Below are 19,475 nucleotides of genomic sequence, written 5' to 3' on the forward strand. Positions count from 1 at the left end.
CTGCTATACATGCCCCTCAACCTGTGTCCACATCTGTGATTGGTTTCCAGTCAGTTTGCTGTATACTAGTGTAAAAAAAAAAAATAATTTCACAAAAATGACGTGCTCTCCTAACCTATTTGATTGATTTGCCAGCGTGGGTAAAACAACACCTACAGTCTCCAGCCCCCAGCTGTGAGCTTTACCATTTCAGGATATCAAAATAAATGAATATATTTTAAAGAAGGCATAGGGTCCCCCCTATTTTTCATATCCAGCCACGGTAAAGCAGACAGGGGGGGCTGGTATTATCAGGATGGGAGGAGCTATGGATATTGCCCCCCAGCTAAAAAATACCAACTTGACCCACAGTCCAACAACTTGCACTTTAAAAGTAAAAGTGACTGCCGGAGAGTGGGGAAGGATCCGCACTCCGACAGCCCGCACTGTGAAATTGACTACACAGCCACACATTCCGACTGCTCACACTTTGAAAGTGGAAATAACTACCGGAGTGCGGGGCATGGCCACAACTAACACTTCGATAGCCTGCACTTTGAAAGTGAAAGTGACTGCTGGAATGTGGGAAATGGCCATGACCATCACTCCACCAGACCGCACTTTGAAAGTGAAAGTGACTGCTGGACTGCCAGAGTATGGGGCACAGACACAACCCGCACTCCCATAGTCCGCACTTTGAAAGTGAAAATGACTGCCAGAGTGCAAGGCACTGCCATGACCCACACTCCAACAGCCCACACTTTGAAAGTAACTCCTGGACTGTTGGAGTGTGCAGCATAGCCATGTGGGGCAGGCCCAGAATCCCTGACAAGGGAGACCCGGCTATGAGCAAGGGACGTCACTCAGTTCATGAGAAGTCACGGGTTCCCATGGTATGACCTCAGCTGACTGCCAGACTGTCAGTGTGCCATGCTGTGCCCCGCACTATGACAGTCTGGGAGTCACTTTCACTTTTAAAGTGCGGGCTGTTGGAGTGCAGGTTGCGGCCGTGTCCTGCACTCTGACAGTCCAGAAGTCACTTTCACTTTCAAAGTGTGGGCTGTCAGAGTGCAGGTCACAGCTGAGCCCCGCATTCCAGCAGTCACTTTTAAAAGGTAAGCTGTATGAGTGCAGGTCACGGCTCCGGCGGTCGCTTTCACTTTTAAAGTATGGGCTGTCAGAGTGCGGGTCGCAGCCATGCCATGCACTCCTACAGTCCGGCAGTCAATTTCACTTCCAACGTGCTGGCTGTTGAAGTGTGGGCCACAGTCATGCCCCGCACTCCAGCAGTCACTTGCACTTTCAATATGCGAGCTGTCTGGAGTGTAGGTGAAAATAACAGCGGGGTTGAAATAAGTAATGAACACATCACCAATTTTCTAAGTAAATATATTTCTAAAGATGCTATTGACATGAATTTCTCATCAGATGTCAGTAACAACTTGTCCAATACACACTGGCAAAGAAATCAAACCATAGAGTTCCATAAATTTAGTGATGTATAATAATGAGAAATGACACAGGGAAAAATGGGCTCATTTTATAAACTCTGAGCTATAGTTCATACCATAAATTTTCTATTGGATTCAGGTTAGATGATTGGCTTGACCATTCTAGCAGCTTTATTTTCTCTTTCTCTGAAACCATTGAGAGTTTCCTTGACTGTGTGTTTGAGAGCATTGTCTTCCTGAAATGTCCACCATTTCATCTTCAGCATCATGGTAGACAGCAGCAGATTTTTGCCAAGAATGTCTTGGTACATTAATCAATTCAGCATTCCTTCAATCACATCAAGTTTGTCACTGCTATATGCAAAAAATAACCCCACACCATGATATTCACAAACATCACTATTTTTTTAGGGTGATTACTGGAAATCACCCTAAAAAAAGACACTGCAGCTTTTTGGTCTCCAAACATGGTATATATTATGGCATAAAAAGAGTTCAATTTTGGTCTCATCTGACCAGACTACATTCTCCCACTATTTCACAGGCTTAGCTAAAGGTTTGAGCATGATTGTGCGTGCTCGAGCATGATTTTTGTTCAGCAATGGAGGTTTGCATGTTGATTGTGCATACAGGCAATGGCGATCCAGTGCATAACCCATTGTTTTCCTTTAATAAATTGTACCTGCTGATTCCAGGTCTTTCTGTAGCTCTCCACAATTGGTTCTTGGACAATTCTTCTGAGAATTCTTTTCACTCTTCCAACTGAAATCTTGTAAGCAGCACCTCATTGTGGCCAGTTTATGATGAAATTAAGTGCTTTCTACTTCCAGATTATAAACCTTCAGTGCTCACTGGATCCTTCAGTAGTTTAGAAATTCTTCTGTAACTAATGGCATTTGTAGGTTTTGCAACAATAAGGTCGCGAAGGTCTTATGACAGCTCACAGGTTTTACCCATCATGGGATGTTTCTCGTGTGGCACTTTTTCAATGAGACATCTTTTTAGAGGCCATCAGTTGAACCAGTTGAAATTATTTTTCACAAAGTGGAAGGATTGCGTTTTAATTACTGATGGATTACAGCTAGTGTCATGACTTTCCATGGCTTTTTGCACCTCTCTTTCTTCATGTGTTCAAACCTTTTTCCCAGTGTCATTTCTCATTGTTACACATCAATAAATTGATAGACATCTATGGTTTGATTTCTTTGCCTGTGTAGATTGAATGGGTTGTTACCACTATCTAGTGAGAAATTCATGTTAATTGGTGACGTTTTAAACACTTATTTCACTGTCTGTATAATAAACACAACCCATTAGAAGCCATCTCTCATTTTTATATTACTAGAAGGTGGCCCGATTCTACGTATCGGGTATCCTAGAATTTATTGTGTAGTTAATGTATGATTTTTGTTATATATATATATATATATATATATATATATATAGATGTTGTTGTGTGTAATTGCCAAGTGTTTGTGTAGGGCGCTGTACATGTTCTGGGTGTTGTCTGGGTGGGGGGGGTGAGAGCAGTGTTGTTTGTGTGTTGCGTTGTGTCTGTTGCATTGTTTGTGGAGCGCTGTGTGTCTGTAGCATTGTGTGTGTGTGGTGCTTTGTGTGGTGCTGTGTGTTGCGCGGTTATGTGGGTGTGGGGTGCGTGTGTGTGTTTTGGGGGAGGTATGTTTTGTGCAATGTGTGTGTTGTGCGGTATGTGCGTATATTTGTGTGTGCCGCAGTGTTTGTGTGTTGGGTGTTGTGTGTGTGCGGCGTTGTCTGTGTGTGGGTGTTTGTGTAGGGCGGTGTTCGTGGTTCCCAGTGTGTGTGTGGTGTGTTGTGCGGTGTGTGTGTGTTTCGGGGGGAGGTGTGCACCCACCATCGTGCTCCATCCCCCAAGCTGTGCACCCCCCATCGTGCTCCATCCCCCATGCTGCGCACCCCCCATCATGCTCCATCCCCCATGCTGCGCACCCCCCTTCGTGCTCCATCCCCCATGCTGCGCACCCCCCATCGTGCTCCATCCCCCATGCTGCGCACCCCCCATCGTGTTTCATCCCCCCCATTCTGGGCACCCCCCATCGTGCTCCATCCCCCATGCTGCAGCCCCCCATCGTGCTCCATCCCGCATGCTGCACTCCCCATCGTGCTCCATCCCCCATGCTGCACTCCCCATTGTGCTCCATCCCCCATGCTACGCACCCCCCATCGTGCTCCATCCCCCATGCTGCGCATCCCCTATCGTGCTCTATCCCCCATGCTGCACCCCCCATCGTGCTCCTTCCCCCATGCTGTGCACCCCCCATCGTGTTTCATCCCCCCATTCTGGGCACCCCCCATCGTGGTCCAACCCCCATGCTGCACCCCCCATCGTGCTCCATCCCCCATGCTGCACACCCCCCATCGTGTTTCATCCCCCCATTCTGGGCACCCCCCATCGTGGTCCACCCCCCATGCTGCACCCCCCATCGTGCGCCATCCCCCATGCTGCGAACCCCTCAGAGAGGAGTATAATAGGAGGAGTATAATGGGAGGAGTAGTCCTGTGGAAAGAGAAGTATAATGGGAGGAGTAGTCCTGGGGGGTGGTGTACAGGTGCCCAATGTGTGCGGGGGGCGTGGCGTAGCGGGCATCGCATGCGGGGGCGTGGCGTAGCGGGCATCGCGTGCGGGGGCGTGGCCTAGCGGGCATCGTGTGCAGGGGGCGTGGCCTAGTGGGCATCGCAAGCAGGGGGCATGGCCTAGCGGGCATCGCGTGTGAGGGGCGTGGCCTAGCGGGCATCGCGTGTGGGGGCATGGACTAGTGGGCATTGCGTGCGGGGGACGTGGCCTAGCGGGCATCGCGTGCGTGAAATCATCATTGATTTCTCTTTTCCCTGAAGAAGGAGACGATCCTTGTCTCTGAAATGCATTGGAATGCTGAAATAAAGAGATTTTTTATCAATATCCTGGCAAACAGTGTTTTTTTAGCGCGGCTAAAACCCGTTCTCCCCTGATGATGAATCGAAAGTGCATGAAGTTGTCATCATGCCAAACTTTAATTTTACCCAAAATGCTTTTGAATATAGGTATGGTCATTTAATCAAAGAAAACTGATTGTCAAAAGTTTTGCAATTACAATGGGACCTTGGATTACGAGCATAATTGGTTTCGGGAATGTGCTCTTAAACCAAGTTACTCTTATAGCACAGCAAATTTTCCCATAGGAAATAATTGAAAAGCAGACAATTCGTTCCGCAACCCAGTATATTTACTGTATTTATACAAACTTACCACAGTAATACAAAATAATGTACTGTGTTCATATAAAATTATTACAGTACACTAATACAAATACTAGAGAGTGGATCCCGGCACAAAAAACATCCATTTCAGAATTATAATATAAAACTTCACATTTATTGGAAAAATAAAAACAGCATAAAATAAATTCCTCCTCCTTTATTTTTCCAATAAATGTGAAGTTTTTATATTATACTTCTGAAATGGACGTTTTTGTGCCTCTATTGATTGCCTTCAGCCTCCTTCTTCCAGTGAGCACCGTCCGGATTCTCCTCTAAGAATTTCCCCTGTTTTGGTGAGCTGAATTACACTGTTTACTAATACAAATACTGCATAGTAAAGCACATAAAACAAATTAAACTGCATGTTAGCTACAATAGAATTGTTGGTGAGCAGGATGTTCACTACAGAGAAAAAAATGATGTATAAATATGACAACTTTTGTTCTAGTACAATATACAAAACAAAAAAAAAACAATACACCCCAAATCTATTCTCCCCAAAATAAGGGCAGCACTACGTCAAATGTGGGGTAGGAATACTGCCCAGGCAATTACATTACAGTACAAGTAATGTGCTCTACTGGATAGCAGAAAGAAAGTACAATACTGTATCCACAAATGCGAATTAATAGATATGTTATATAGTATATATTGTACTGTACAATGTTATACAGTACATTTGTACAAAATGAAACCTCCAGCGCAGGTCAGAGCATGGTGAAAGGACAGAACTGGAAGTGTGCACGGTGAGAATTTGCTCTTATTGCAAAGCATTGCTCTTAAACCAAGTTACAAATTTTTAAGCAGCTTCGCTTGTCTTGCAAAACGCTCTCAAACCAAGTTACTCTTAAACCAAAGTTCCACTGTACGTATTATTTATGAATCACAACATAGGGAGTAATTAATTGTTTACAATGCCATAACTTATATTTTGTAGCATAACCTCCTGCTTTAATTACTGTATGTCACCGATGGGGCATTAAAGCCACTAGGGATTCCAGATATTTTGAGAGCTCTTGCTCTAATCCATTTGCAACAATTAATCTTTATTGCTATGGGTATGGGACCCAACCCGTCTCCCTAACTCATCTTAAAGGTGCTTTATGGGGTGTAAATCAGGCGATTGTCTTGGCCATTGCAACAGGCGAACATTTTTCTTTGAGAACCAATTTTTTACTAAAGTGGACGTTTGCTTAGGATCATTGTCTTGCTGGAATTTCCATACCTTCTCTTTTTTTTTTATTTCTTTTGCCTGACTTCACTGTCAAAAAAATAAACTTCTTGACATCTGGTCATAAATTTGGCTTTGTCTTTGCCATATTTATTCCAAAAAGCACACAAACAAAACATTAAAAAAAATATATTTAGGAAACATTAGACTACCCATGCCAAAAGTTACAAAACATTTGGCACAGTAAATGTGAAAAACTAACACATAAAGGAATAAAACAATATCAAAATAATTTTCAACCTTAGAGCTGGCAACCATTTGCTTCCGGTTTACTAAAGACACCAGGAAAACGGCATCACAACAACAACACTGACGTAATTACACATTAAAACAAAAAATAAAAAACTTTTGGTCGCTGCGATATGTTAGTTCTCAATTTTGCAACAAATGCATGCCTCTATATTAAGCAAAAAAAGAATATACAGAGGTAGGTGTCTGATAAATAGCTGACTATGTAAGTGAATATGTGGTTTTGATTTTTCTATATTTTGTATAGTAGGTAATATAAACTTGTTTTTTTTTTTAAATTATATATAGCTGGCAAATTAAAAAAATAAAACACCGTTGCAGTACTTCAATAGCAATAGCAATACTTCAAGGTTTTTAACTCCTTCACACCCCAGCCTGTTTTCACTTTCCTGACCAGGCCAATTTTTTCAATTCTCACCATTGTCATTTTATGAGTTAATAACGCTGGAAAACTTCAAAAGATTCCAGTTATTTTGATATTTTTTTTATATTTCATATTATACTTCATGATAATGGTAAATTTAGAATTTTAGAATTATATTTTTGCGTTTATTTGTGAAAATATCAGAAATTTGGCAAACATTTTAAAAATGTTGCAATTTTCAAAATTTGAACTCTTACGCCCTTAAACAAGAGATATGTCATATAAAATAGTAAATAAATAATATAATATAATAATAATATAGTGGCAAGCTTAGGAAGATGACCAAGCACAGCAAGATACTGTATGTAGCCAGGCAACCGAGTAGTCACAATCTTGGTTCTCCATGCAAATTCCTGGGCTCAGTGGTTTGGGGTTTTTTGGGGTTTTTTTTTAACTTCGTTTTATTAACAATTTCAAACATGGTACAACTGACATTTGCCATATAAAAAAAGTTCAGTATATACATAGTAATATTTGAATCTAAAAATGAACAGTCATATAAAGTCCATAATATCTTTAGCACTTAGGATAGAACAATGTTATTATCCATACTTCTTATCATTTGCATATATATCTAATTTTATATTGAGCATAAGAACAGCTCTATCCATCAGCATGACCATATTTTGAAAACAAGATAGAAGGAGGAATAGAGAAAGGAAGAAAGAAAGAACAACAACAACAGCCACATTGCATTATTATACCTCAATATACCATTGGACAGTGTTTCATATCCCAACATCTAACGGGAACCACCATTATCCACATAATCTCCCTCAAACCTCCGCAAGTGTGTCTGGAGAAGAATTCCACAAACCCCAGATTTTGTTAAATTTTCCCGGGCACCCCTATTATAATATACCACCCTCTCATAGACTATGGTTGCATTGACTAGTTTAACCCAGGACCGCACAGTTGGATTCGAATCTCCCATCCACCTCAGAGCTATTAATTTCCTAGCCAGAAACAATGCCTCTCTGAGGAATATTGTCATGTAATGATCCCAGGACTCATCCTCCACCACCCCAAACAGGCATATCAAAGGGTCACATAAAACAGGAATCGACACAATCGATGTCAGCAGAGATGTCACTCCCCGTAAGTACGAAGATATATTGGGACAGCTCCAAATCATATGTATAAAATTTGCCCCTAAGAGATGACACCTTGGGCACTCCGATGTACGAGAACGGCCCATACAGAATAATCGAGTTGGAGTAAGGTATGCCTGGTGGACAATGTAGCATTGAATCAACTTATTATTAACCGAGGGGGATACCGCAGTCGGAGATTCCAATATCTCTTCCCATTCCTCTCCCTGTAGAGAGGGAATTAGAGATTTCCATATATCCTGGGCTGGCAAGGGGTCCGACTCCACCCCCACTGACAACAGGTAAGTATATATAGCTGAGATGAGGCCTCGAGGTCCTTGTGATTTTAGGATACCTATCATAGGAAGTGATGATATCAATTTCCTCACTCCAATTTTCTGTTTGTGGGATTGAATCGCTGTGCAAATCTGCAGGTATCTAAAAAACTGTGATCTTGGAACATTATATTCAATCTGGACTTGTTCAAAGGACTTGAAGGTTGTGGTTCCCGGGACAAAAAGATCACCTAATGCACTGACACTGTGAGTGGCCCAGAATTGCGCCGAGGGGTGATCTCTCAGAGTATGGAAGTGGCTATTCCCCCATAATGGGAGTTCCGCCACCACCCCTTTTGAAGTGTGCCACCTTCTTGGCTTGTCGCCAGACTAATCTGGCCAACCTGAGGAGGGGTAATTGCCGTGGTGTTCTCAGTCTATCTGATTCCAGAAAACCCATTAAACAATCAGTCCCAGCCGCGTGTGCCAAGTGACTCTCAGAGTTTGGCAGCTGACATCCAGGCATCCAAGTCTCTAGTGCCCTAAGCTGTCCCGCGAGGTAGTAGAGGAAGAACTACGGTAAAGCCTTCCCTCCCAGTCTTTTGGATCTCTGTAAAATGGTTAACCGAAGTTTGGGACTGGATTTCCCCCCATATGAAAGAGGTAGTAAGTGAGTTCAACAATGAGAAGAAGGATTTGGGTACTGATACTGCACTATGTTGTAGTGTATAACTAAGCTTTGGAAGTAATATCATTTTGATTAAATTTATTCTGCCAACCACTGACAGGGTTAGTTTGCTCCACAAGTTATATTTAAGTTTAACGTGCTCCAGAAGTGGTGTTATACTCGTCTGCAGGTCTAGTGTATGGTCTTTCTGTATGTGTATTCCCAGGTATTTAAAGCTAGCTACCACTTGCAGAGGTAACCTACCCTCCATTGAAATTCCAGACCCATGCATTAATGGCATCAAAGCTGACTTATCCCAGTTGATGCGTAGTCCCGAAAACTCCCCAAATTTATCTATAGTGTCTATAACCACCGGTAGAGTCTCTTGCACTCGATCTAAGAAGACAACCATGTCATCCGCATACAATCCAATTTGATCTGTGCAGTCGGCTATAGTGATTCCAGTGATCTGTGGATGAGAGCGGATTCTAATTGCCAAAGCTTCAATAACTAGTGCAAACAATGCTGGAGACAGAGGGCATCCCTATCTTGTGCCCCGATCAATGAGAAGGGTGTAGACATAGCACCATTGCCTAGTATCCTGGCCAACAGGGACCTATACATCATATGAATCCAATTACTGAATTTAGGCCCAAAGGCGAATCTCTGGAGGCAGGCAAATAAAAATGGCCATTCTACCGAGTCAAATGCCTTGGCCGCATCCAGCGAGGCCAAGGCCCACTTGTTCTCCTGGACTAGTGTGCTATATTGCACTATGGACTGGACCAGTCTTATATTTATAGAGGTGTTTTTCCCAGGCATAAATCCGGTTTGATCTGGGTGAACGATACTCAATATGACTGAATTAAGCCTGGACGCCAGTATTTTGGTAAAGATCTTGTAATCCACGTTAACTAGGGATATAGGACGGTATGAACCGCAGTCTAGTGGGTTTTTACCCTCCTTCCTCAACACGACTATATGTGCTTCGTAGAAGGAGGCAGGTAGAGAGTCGCCAGCTGAAAAATGTGAGAAAACCTCTAAAAGAATCCCCTGGGCTCAGTGTTGAACACTGAAGCAGTTCTGTGAATCATAAGCTAGATCTGTGGATCCTAAGCTGAAATCCTGTTGAATATCCAAAGTGAAGCAGTTCTGTGTCTTCTCAGCTGAGAAGATGTAGAATCCATCTTTCTGGTGACAGGATCAAGGCCTTTTTATAGCTCTCAGTTCTCCGTTCAGGGTATCGTGCCTTACAGGATTGATTGGAGATGGCTTCTCTCTCATTGGTCGCTTGTTTAATCTGACTACATAATTTTCCTCTCAACTATATAGTCAGACAGGATGAGTGTTACGGGGGGCTGTCTGATAATAACCGAAATGAGTATCAGACAGTCAGGGTCCACCGTGCAAAGACTTTGCTGCAGACTATGGCAGAGTGCAATACCTCTGTTAACTCACAGAAGGATATAATAAGTAAGTAAAGCAATTCCTCTCTTACTTGGAGGGTGTGTGGAATGATCTCTGTTAATAATCACAGAGACAAAGGCAATGTGTGCGAAATGGCACCTACCTAGGTCCGCTCTTCTAGTGGTGCAAAAGAGACGAACAGCAGCGTAAGCCGCACAAAGCTCCTACCTGCGTTCGCTCCACTAGTGTGCGAGGACACGAACCACTAGATATGGCACCTGCCTAGGTCCGCTCTTCTAGTGGTGCAAAAGAGACGAACAGCAGCGTAAGCCGCACAAAGCTCCTACCTCTGTTCGCTCCCCTAGTGTGCGAGGATACGAACAACTGCCAGACGCAGTATAAGGAACGTTACCCTAGCGGCAACGTCCACCTACGAGTAGAATCACAAGGCCCAGCCAGACCATGTGCCTCAGGCACCTGCCTATGTCCGCTCCCCTAAGAGGTAAGGATACGGACAGCAGCCGAAGCTGTAAGGTATAAGAACGCTACCCTGCCGGTAGCGCTCACCTAGCATAGACAGAGGAATGCCTAGAGGAACGCGCACAGAGCGTCTACTCATATGCATGAACCAAGAGGACTGAGCACCATGCGGCGTGTGTCAGGGTCTTATATAGACTCTGTGCCTCATCCAAGATGGAGGACACCAGAGCCAATCCGCTGCCAGAACGACAGGAGTGACGTCATGCTGGCCTATCACCGAGCAAGACGTCACAAGCACATGACCAGCGACCAATCGGCATAGAAGGTGTCAGAGACATGTGACCTCGTGTCAGCGATGATGTCACCCGCACATGTGCAATGGCTCCAAGATTGGACTTAGTCTCCGGCGCTCGCACATGTGCAGTAGCAAGAAATCTGGACTTAGTCTCCAGCGCTCGCACATGTGCAGTAGCAAGAAATCTGGACTTAGTCTCCAGCGCTCGCACATGTGCAGTAGCAAGAAATCTGGACTTAGTCTCCAGCGCTCGCACATGTGCAGTAGCAAGAAATCTGGACATAGTCTCCAGTGCTCGCAGCAACCATAACAGTACCTCCCCCTCAAGGGCCCCCCTCCCGGCGACGCAGGTAATCGGCAACTAAGTCGGGAGCATGGACAGCCTCCTCAGGCTCCCAAGAGCGATGTTCCGGGCCATAGCCCTCCCAATCTATCAAGAAGAACCTGCGCCCTCTAACCATCTTAGAACCAACTATGGCTCGTACCTCATAGCTAGAGCGAGAGGAATCAGAGGCAGGAGAGTGCACTTCACGAGCGTGAGGTAAAATAGCCGGCTTTAGCAGTGAGACATGGAATTTGTCATGAATCCTAAGATGGGCAGGTAACTTCAATTGATAGACTACAGGATTTACCTGTCGAAGAACCTCATAAGGACCCAGGAAGCGAGGAGCAAATTTGACAGAGCTCACTCTAAGTTTCACGTGTTTTGCAGAGAGCCACACAAAGTCCCCTGGAGAAAAGACAGGAGCCGGGCGACGAAACCGATCGGACACCGTCTTCATACGGTCCTTAGCTGCTTGGATCGACTCTTGAGTCCGATCCCAAACCTCTCTGGCATTAGTTGCCCAGTCGGCCACAAGAGGAGGAGGTGCAGCAGCGGGAAACGGTACCGGTACCCTAGGGTGTTGCCCATTATTGAGTACGAACGGTGTCTGCCCAGTGGCCTCAGCCAGGGAATTGTTAAGGGCAAATTCTGCCCAGGGTAGGAGGGAGGACCAGTTATCGTGGTTCTCAGCAACAAAGTGTCGAAGGTATATAATCATAGATTGATTGGTACGTTCAACCAAACCATTGGTCTCCGGATGGTATGCCGAAGAGAGATTCAACTCAATTTGCAGAAGGCTACAAAGATCTCGCCAGAAACGGGAAGTAAATTGCGGGCCTCTATCACAAATGATACGATCTGGCATCCCGTGAAGCCTAAAGACATGCTTGAGGAATAGTTTGGCTAGTACCCTGGAAGATGGGATTCTCGATAACGGTACGAGATGAACCATCCGGGAGAAATGGTCCGTAATGACCCACACAAATCTATGTCCCTGTGAACATGGAAGATCACCCACAAAGTCCATGCCTACCACCTCCCATGGTCTATCTGGCACTGGTAAAGGGTGCAAGAGCCCAGCCGGTCTCTGCCGTAATGGACGGTTGCGAGCACACGAGTAGCAGGAACCGACATATCTCTTGACGTGGCTGGCTAAGTGTGGCCACCAATACCACCTCTCCAGTAACTCTCGTGTCCGCCTAATACCAAAATGCCCACCCACCTTTGAGGTGTGGGCCCATGACAGTATATCATTCTGTCGATCAGGCGGAACAAAGGTCTTGCCCGGTGGGATTTGGTCTAACGTCACAGGGGAGAGCGTATGAAAAACCCTGGAGGGAAGGATAAGACGAGGTTCGTCAATCTCTTCCTGGGTAGAAAGCATAGAGCGAGACAGGACGTCTGCCTTGTTATTCTTACTCCCAGACAGATAGTTGATGGAGAAGTGAAAGCGGGAGAAAAACAAGGACCAGCGGGCTTGGCGAGGATTCAGACGCTGAGCGGTTTGTAAGTACGTCAGATTCTTATGGTCTGTATAGACCTGGAAAGGATGTTTCGCTCCTTCCAGCAAGTGACGCCACTCCTCCAAGGCTAATCTCAAGGCGAGCAGTTCCCTATCCCCAATGGTATAGTTTCTCTCTGCCGGTGAAAAGGTTTTAGCAAAGAAGAAACACGGCCTTTTTCTACCTGCACCGTTCTTTTGATACAAGACCGCACCAGCACCCACTGAAGAGGCATCAACCTCTAAGAGGAAGGGCTTATTCTCATCGGGTCTTTGAAGAACGGGAGCAGTTGAAAAGTGTCTTTTTACTGCCTCAAAAGCCTGAGATGTCTCAGTAGACCAGGCTTTGGGATTAGCACCTTTCTTAGTCAAGGCCACCAAAGGGGCCACCAAAGTAGAAAAATGGGGTATGAACTGCCTGTAATAATTTATGAATCCTAAGAAGCGTTGCACCGCCTTCAAGGAATGAGGTTCGGACCATTGCAGGACAGCAGAGAGCTTCGCAGGATCCATAGCCAGACCCTCTTGTGAGATAATGTAACCCAAAAAAGGCAATGAGGACTGCTCGAATACACATTTCTCGAGTTTAGCAAACAATGAGTGCTCCCTTAAACGGGAAAGGACACGAACGACATCCTGACGATGAGTCTCCAGATCAGGAGAAAAAATCAGGATGTCGTCCAGATACACCACTACTGAGGATAACAGTAAATCCCTGAACACATCGTTTACGAAGTCCTGAAATACTGCGGGTGCATTACATAACCCAAAAGGCATGACGAGGTATTCATAGTGACCATCTCGGGTGTTAAAAGCGGTCTTCCATTCGTCACCCTTTCGAATTCGTACCAAGTTATACGCACCCCGCAGATCCAACTTCGTACAAACTTGAGCTCCTCTCAGTCTGTCAAAGAGCTCCGAAATTAAAGGTAATGGGTATTTGTTCTTTATTGTGATTGCGTTGAGACCCCTGTAATCTATGCAGGGACGCAAATCACCCTCTTTCTTCCGAACAAAGAAAAACCCAGCTCCCGCGGGAGAGACAGACTTACGAATGAACCCCTTCTCTAAACTCTCTCTTATATAGGTCGACATGGCCTCCGACTCAGGTATCGACAGGGGGTAAACCCTGCCTTTAGGTGGAACCGAACCTGGGATAAGGTCTATGGCACAGTCATACGGCCTATGGGGTGGAAGAACCTCAGCACCCTGTTTGGAGAACACGTCAGCGAAATCCAAATAGGGTGTAGGTATGGGAGAGAGATCAGTTGATGCAACCGCAACGACCTTAGGTGGTAAGGGAAGACATCGGGACTGACATTTCGAACCCCAACTAATAATGCTGTCAGACTCCCAGTCAATGTGAGGAGCATGAGTCCGAAGCCATGGAAGACCCAGAAGGACGTCATCTATACCCTCAGGCAAAACAAGAAAAGAAATCTCCTCTATGTGACCCTGAGACAGGGAAAGGCGCAAGGGAACTGTCCTCAATGTAATGGAGTCAGACAACATAGTTCCATTAACAACACGGACAGGAATAGGCGCCTCTAACATGATAGAGGGAATATTGTGTCCCTTTACAAATCCTGAGGACACAAAAATCCCGTCAGCTCCGGAATCCACAAAAGCCATAATAGGCCATGTATTCTCAGATAACGAGAGCTGACCTGGGATACAACACTTAGAGGGTGCAGAAGACGTCTCTAGTAACCCCCCTCTAATGGTTACTAGGCCAGGGAGTTTCCCTGACGACTAGGACACTTGTTGGCATAGTGCCCAGCCTGACGACATACGTAACATATAGGAGGACCAGACTTGCGTAGTCTGGAGAACGTATGACCTAATTCCATAGGAGTGGGAGATGTTTCAGATGCTGAGGAAGATGGTAGTGGACCCTCAACAACTGGAATAGCCCGATGCTTAGGGCGTGAGGAAGAGACCTCGAGTCTACGTTCCTTATGGCGTACATCGATCCTCGTTGCTACTGTGATCAAGTCCTCCAGAGAAGCAGGGACCTCACGAGTAGCAAGGGCATCCTTGACATAGCCTGCCAACCCTCTCCAGAAGATAGGAATCAACACCTTCTCTGGCCAATCTAGTTCTGCCACCAGAGTTCTAAAAGCAATGGCATAAGAACTAGTGGATAACGAACCCTGAGATAGATCTAACAGTCTCAGGGCCGCATCATGGGTAACCTGCGGACCCATGAATACCGCCTTAAGAGCATCAAGAAAGTCTTGATGTCTCAGAGTAACCACATCAGAGCGCTCCCATAGGGGAGTCGCCCATTCTAAGGCTTTGTCCTGAAGTAAGGAGATGATAAAGCCTACTCTGGACCTCTCCGTAGAGAAGCGAGAAGAGTTGACCTCTAGGTGTATCTGACACTGACTAATGAAACCACGACATGATCTGGCATCGCCAGAATATCTGTTTGGCAGAGCAAGTCGAGGATCATGTGCAGATGTCACCATGGTCTGAGGTTTATCCTCTATACTCTTGAGCCGTGACTCAAGTACTTGTATGTAACGGTGTAACTGCTGATAATCTGCCATAACTGCCAGACCCTTGGCTCAGTCCTAATGTTACGGGGGGCTGTCTGATAATAACCGAAATGAGTATCAGACAGTCAGGGTCCACCGTGCAAAGACTTTGCTGCAGACTATGGCAGAGTGCAATACCTCTGTTAACTCACAGAAGGATATAATAAGTAAGTAAAGCAATTCCTCTCTTACTTGGAGGGTGTGTGGAATGATCTCTGTTAATAATCACAGAGACAAAGGCAATGTGTGCGAAATGGCACCTACCTAGGTCCGCTCTTCTAGTGGTGCAAAAGAGACGAACAGCAGCGTAAGCCGCACAAAGCTCCTACCTGCGTTCGCTCCACTAGTGTGCGAGGACACGAACCACTAGATATGGCACCTGCCTAGGTCCGCTCTTCTAGTGGTGCAAAAGAGACGAACAGCAGCGTAAGCCGCACAAAGCTCCTACCTCTGTTCGCTCCCCTAGTGTGCGAGGATACGAACAACTGCCAGACGCAGTATAAGGAACGTTACCCTAGCGGCAACGTCCACCTACGAGTAGAATCACAAGGCCCAGCCAGACCATGTGCCTCAGGCACCTGCCTATGTCCGCTCCCCTAAGAGGTAAGGATACGGACAGCAGCCGAAGCTGTAAGGTATAAGAACGCTACCCTGCCGGTAGCGCTCACCTAGCATAGACAGAGGAATGCCTAGAGGAACGCGCACAGAGCGTCTACTCATATGCATGAACCAAGAGGACTGAGCACCATGCGGCGTGTGTCAGGGTCTTATATAGACTCTGTGCCTCATCCAAGAAGGAGGACACCAGAGCCAATCCGCTGCCAGAACGACAGGAGTGACGTCATGCTGGCCTATCACCGAGCAAGACGTCACAAGCACATGACCAGCGACCAATCGGCATAGAAGGTGTCAGAGACATGTGACCTCGTGTCAGCGATGATGTCACCCGCACATGTGCAATGGCTCCAAGATTGGACTTAGTCTCCGGCGCTCGCACATGTGCAGTAGCAAGAAATCTGGACTTAGTCTCCAGCGCTCGCACATGTGCAGTAGCAAGAAATCTGGACTTAGTCTCCAGCGCTCGCACATGTGCAGTAGCAAGAAATCTGGACATAGTCTCCAGTGCTCGCAGCAACCGTAACAATGAGGCCATATACATCTATAGACAATGGCTCTGATCAGTCTCACATGAGAGAATGGTTAACTTCTTGTGGTTTAACAAACATACGGTCCCAGTCATCTGGCCTAATTAAGAACAGTTCACCCCCACACAAGTGGCCAAATGCTGAGTCGTCACACTTCCCATCTACATCTCTGAAATACGTGATTCAGGTGAAACCCTTCATGGATCCATTCACTATAACGAAGTGGCAGAGTTACTTTGGACTCTGTTTGGCTTCTGTTCAATGGTGTCCTTTTCAAAGGAGCACAAAACTGTTGTTGACCGCAATTTTGTGCATGTTTAAAACAATGGGTAAAAAGATAGACCACAGGCCAGACAGGAGTTCAAAATGATTCCATTCGGCTCATTATAGTGAATTTACCATTGGGAATTTTGTCTGAATCACATTTTTCAGAGATTTACATGTAATCCACGATGTAAGCATTAAGCACAGAATAAATGTGAGCAGCACCTTACTGTGATCTTTGGAAGGCAGAATAAACAAATTAACAGCAGTTGAAGAATTGGCTTTATTACTAATTTTTACGCCGTTCACCTTGCATTATAAGTAATAGGGCAGCTTTATTCCTCCAGTCAATACAATTACAGCGAAAATAGATATATATAGGGTTTTTAGGTTTGGGTACGATCAAACTAAAAAATGCTATTTTCCAAAAAGTTTTTTTTGTATAACCATATTTTGATTGCTAAAGTTTTTTATTTTTCTGCAGGCAGAGTTATGTGAGGGCTTGTTGTTTACGGGACGAGTTGGATATTTTATTGGTACCATTTTGGGCCACATAATATTATTTGACCGCTTCTGCTTTTTGTGAGGCAAAATCAAAAAGAAACAGCAATTTATGATTATTATATTTTTTTTACGCCATTCAACTTGTAGCAAAAGAGATAAAGACAGCTTTATTTTTCAGGTCAGAATGATTACAGCAATAACACATTTATATCGGGTTTATATACCGTATTTTTCGGACTATAAGACGCACCGGACCATAAGACACACCCTGGTTTTAGAGAAGGAAAATAGGAAAATAAAATTTTAAGCAAAAAATGTGGTCATGACACACTGTTATGGGGCGAGGATCTGCTGCTGACACTAGTATGGGGGTAATGTCCCCAAATTCTCTACTAATGTACCCCATCCTGGTAATGATCCTCCTACCTTGTATATATATATGTCCATCATCCTGGTATAGCCCCATCTTCCTATATACTGCCATCCTGGTATCTACTCCCATCCTGCTATAGACCTCATCCTGGTATGTGGCTGCATCATGCTATATACTCCATTCTGGCATATGGCCGCATCCTGTCCTGCTATATACCCCATCCTGGCATATGGCCACATCCTGCTATATACCCCCATCCTGGTATGTGCTCCCATCCTGCTATATACCCCCATCCTGCTATATACGCCATCATCCTGTTCATATGCCATCATCCTGCTAACACCATCATAGTGCTAACACCATCATTCTGCAATATGCCATCATCCTGCAATATACCATCATCCTGCCATATGCCATCATCCTACTATATGCGCCATCATCCTGCTATATACGCCATCATCCTGCTATATATGCCATCATCCTGCTCATATACCATCATCCTGCTCATATGCCATCATCCTGCTCATGCGCCATCATCCTGCTCATATACCCCGATCCTGCTCATATGCCATCATCCTGCTCATATACCCCCATCCTGCTATATGTCCTGCATCCTGTGGCACACACAGAAAAAAAAAAATAAAATAAACATTTATATTCACCTTTCCTCCCTCTACGCAGCATCGCTCCTCCTCTGTCTGTGCCGGCAGCGCTGTGTGAAGCCGAGCACGATCCCTGCAGCATCGCGATCTCCTCCTGTCTTTGCCGGCGCGGCTGTGTGGACACGTGCGCACAGCGATGACGTGATCGCTGTGAGCACTGCTAATCTCCACACAGCGCGGCCACCAGACAAGAGGAGATCGCGGTGCTGCAGGATAACGGTCACTGCACCCCGCGCTGATGATATGAAGGGAGCAGTGAATACAGCCACACATGATCACTCCAGGCTGTAGTTTCCAGGGGTGATCATGCGGGCAGGCTGTTTACTATGCTCGCACCCATGGCCGGCTTTAGGCATGTGCGACTTGTGCGGTCGCACAGGGCGCCGACGGCCATGCTTCGGGGGGGCGCCGCAGAGAGGTAAGAAATCATAAATTTCCTGTCTCCTCCGGTCCCAACACTGCGTTTTTACTGTAACCTCTCCATGCTGGAGGCACGCCGGCTGCCAGCCTCTCTGTGGAGGCTGTGTGGCGGCTCCTGCTGTGTGGGAGCTCCTGCTGTGTGTAAGAGTCTGTGTGGGGCTTCTGTTATGTGGGGGCTCCTGCTGCGTTGAGGAGCCTGTGTGGGGGCTCCTGCTGTGTATAAGATGCTGTGTGGGGGCTCCTGCTGCGTGTAGGAGGCTGTGTGGGGGCTCCTGCTGCATGTAGGAGGCTGTGTGGGGGCTCCTGCTGTGTGTAGGAGGCTTTGTTGGGGCTCCTGCTGTGTGTAGGAGGCTGTGTGGGGGCTCCTGCTGTGTGTAGGAGGCTTTGTTGGGGCTCCTGCTGTGTGTAGGAGGCTGTGTTGGGGCTCCTGCTGCGTGTAGGAGACTGTGTGGGGGCTCCTGCTGTACATAGGCTGTGTGGAGGCTCATGCAGGTATTTGCATATACCGTAGTTGTAGTGTGGGCTCTAGATATAACTCCTCTGGACCCCAGATACCCCAGTTCGACCCTGCATCCATCTATCTTTTATATAGTATCTACTGTATGTGTGTCATGTATATAGTGTTATTTATGCAGTGGCAAAATCATAGTATCATAGTTTTTAAGGTTGAAGGGAGACTCTAAGTCCATCTAGTTCAACCTGTAGCCTAACATGTTGATCCAGAGGAAGGCAAAAAAACCCCAATGTGGCAAACAAGTTCCAATGGGGAAAAAATTTCCTTCCTGACTCCACATCCGGCAATCAGACTAGTTCCCTGGATCAATACCCTGTCATAAAATCTAATATAGATAACTGGTAATATTAAATTTTTCAAGAAAGGCGTCCAGGCTCTGCTTAAGGCCTGTGCCACACATCCGTG

At 45.7% G+C, this 19,475-nt stretch overlaps 1 protein-coding gene across 1 annotated transcript in view; it reads right to left on the minus strand.

Moving 5' to 3' along the window:
* WDR27 (WD repeat domain 27) overlaps positions 1–19,475 on the minus strand; it is a 954,066-nt gene that overhangs the window by 324,805 nt on the left and 609,786 nt on the right. The gene's annotated exons all lie outside the window — the stretch shown is intronic.

The sequence above is a fragment of the Anomaloglossus baeobatrachus genome, chromosome 3, assembly GCF_048569485.1.
Source record: "Anomaloglossus baeobatrachus isolate aAnoBae1 chromosome 3, aAnoBae1.hap1, whole genome shotgun sequence".
Classification (NCBI taxonomy): domain Eukaryota; kingdom Metazoa; phylum Chordata; class Amphibia; order Anura; family Aromobatidae; genus Anomaloglossus; species Anomaloglossus baeobatrachus.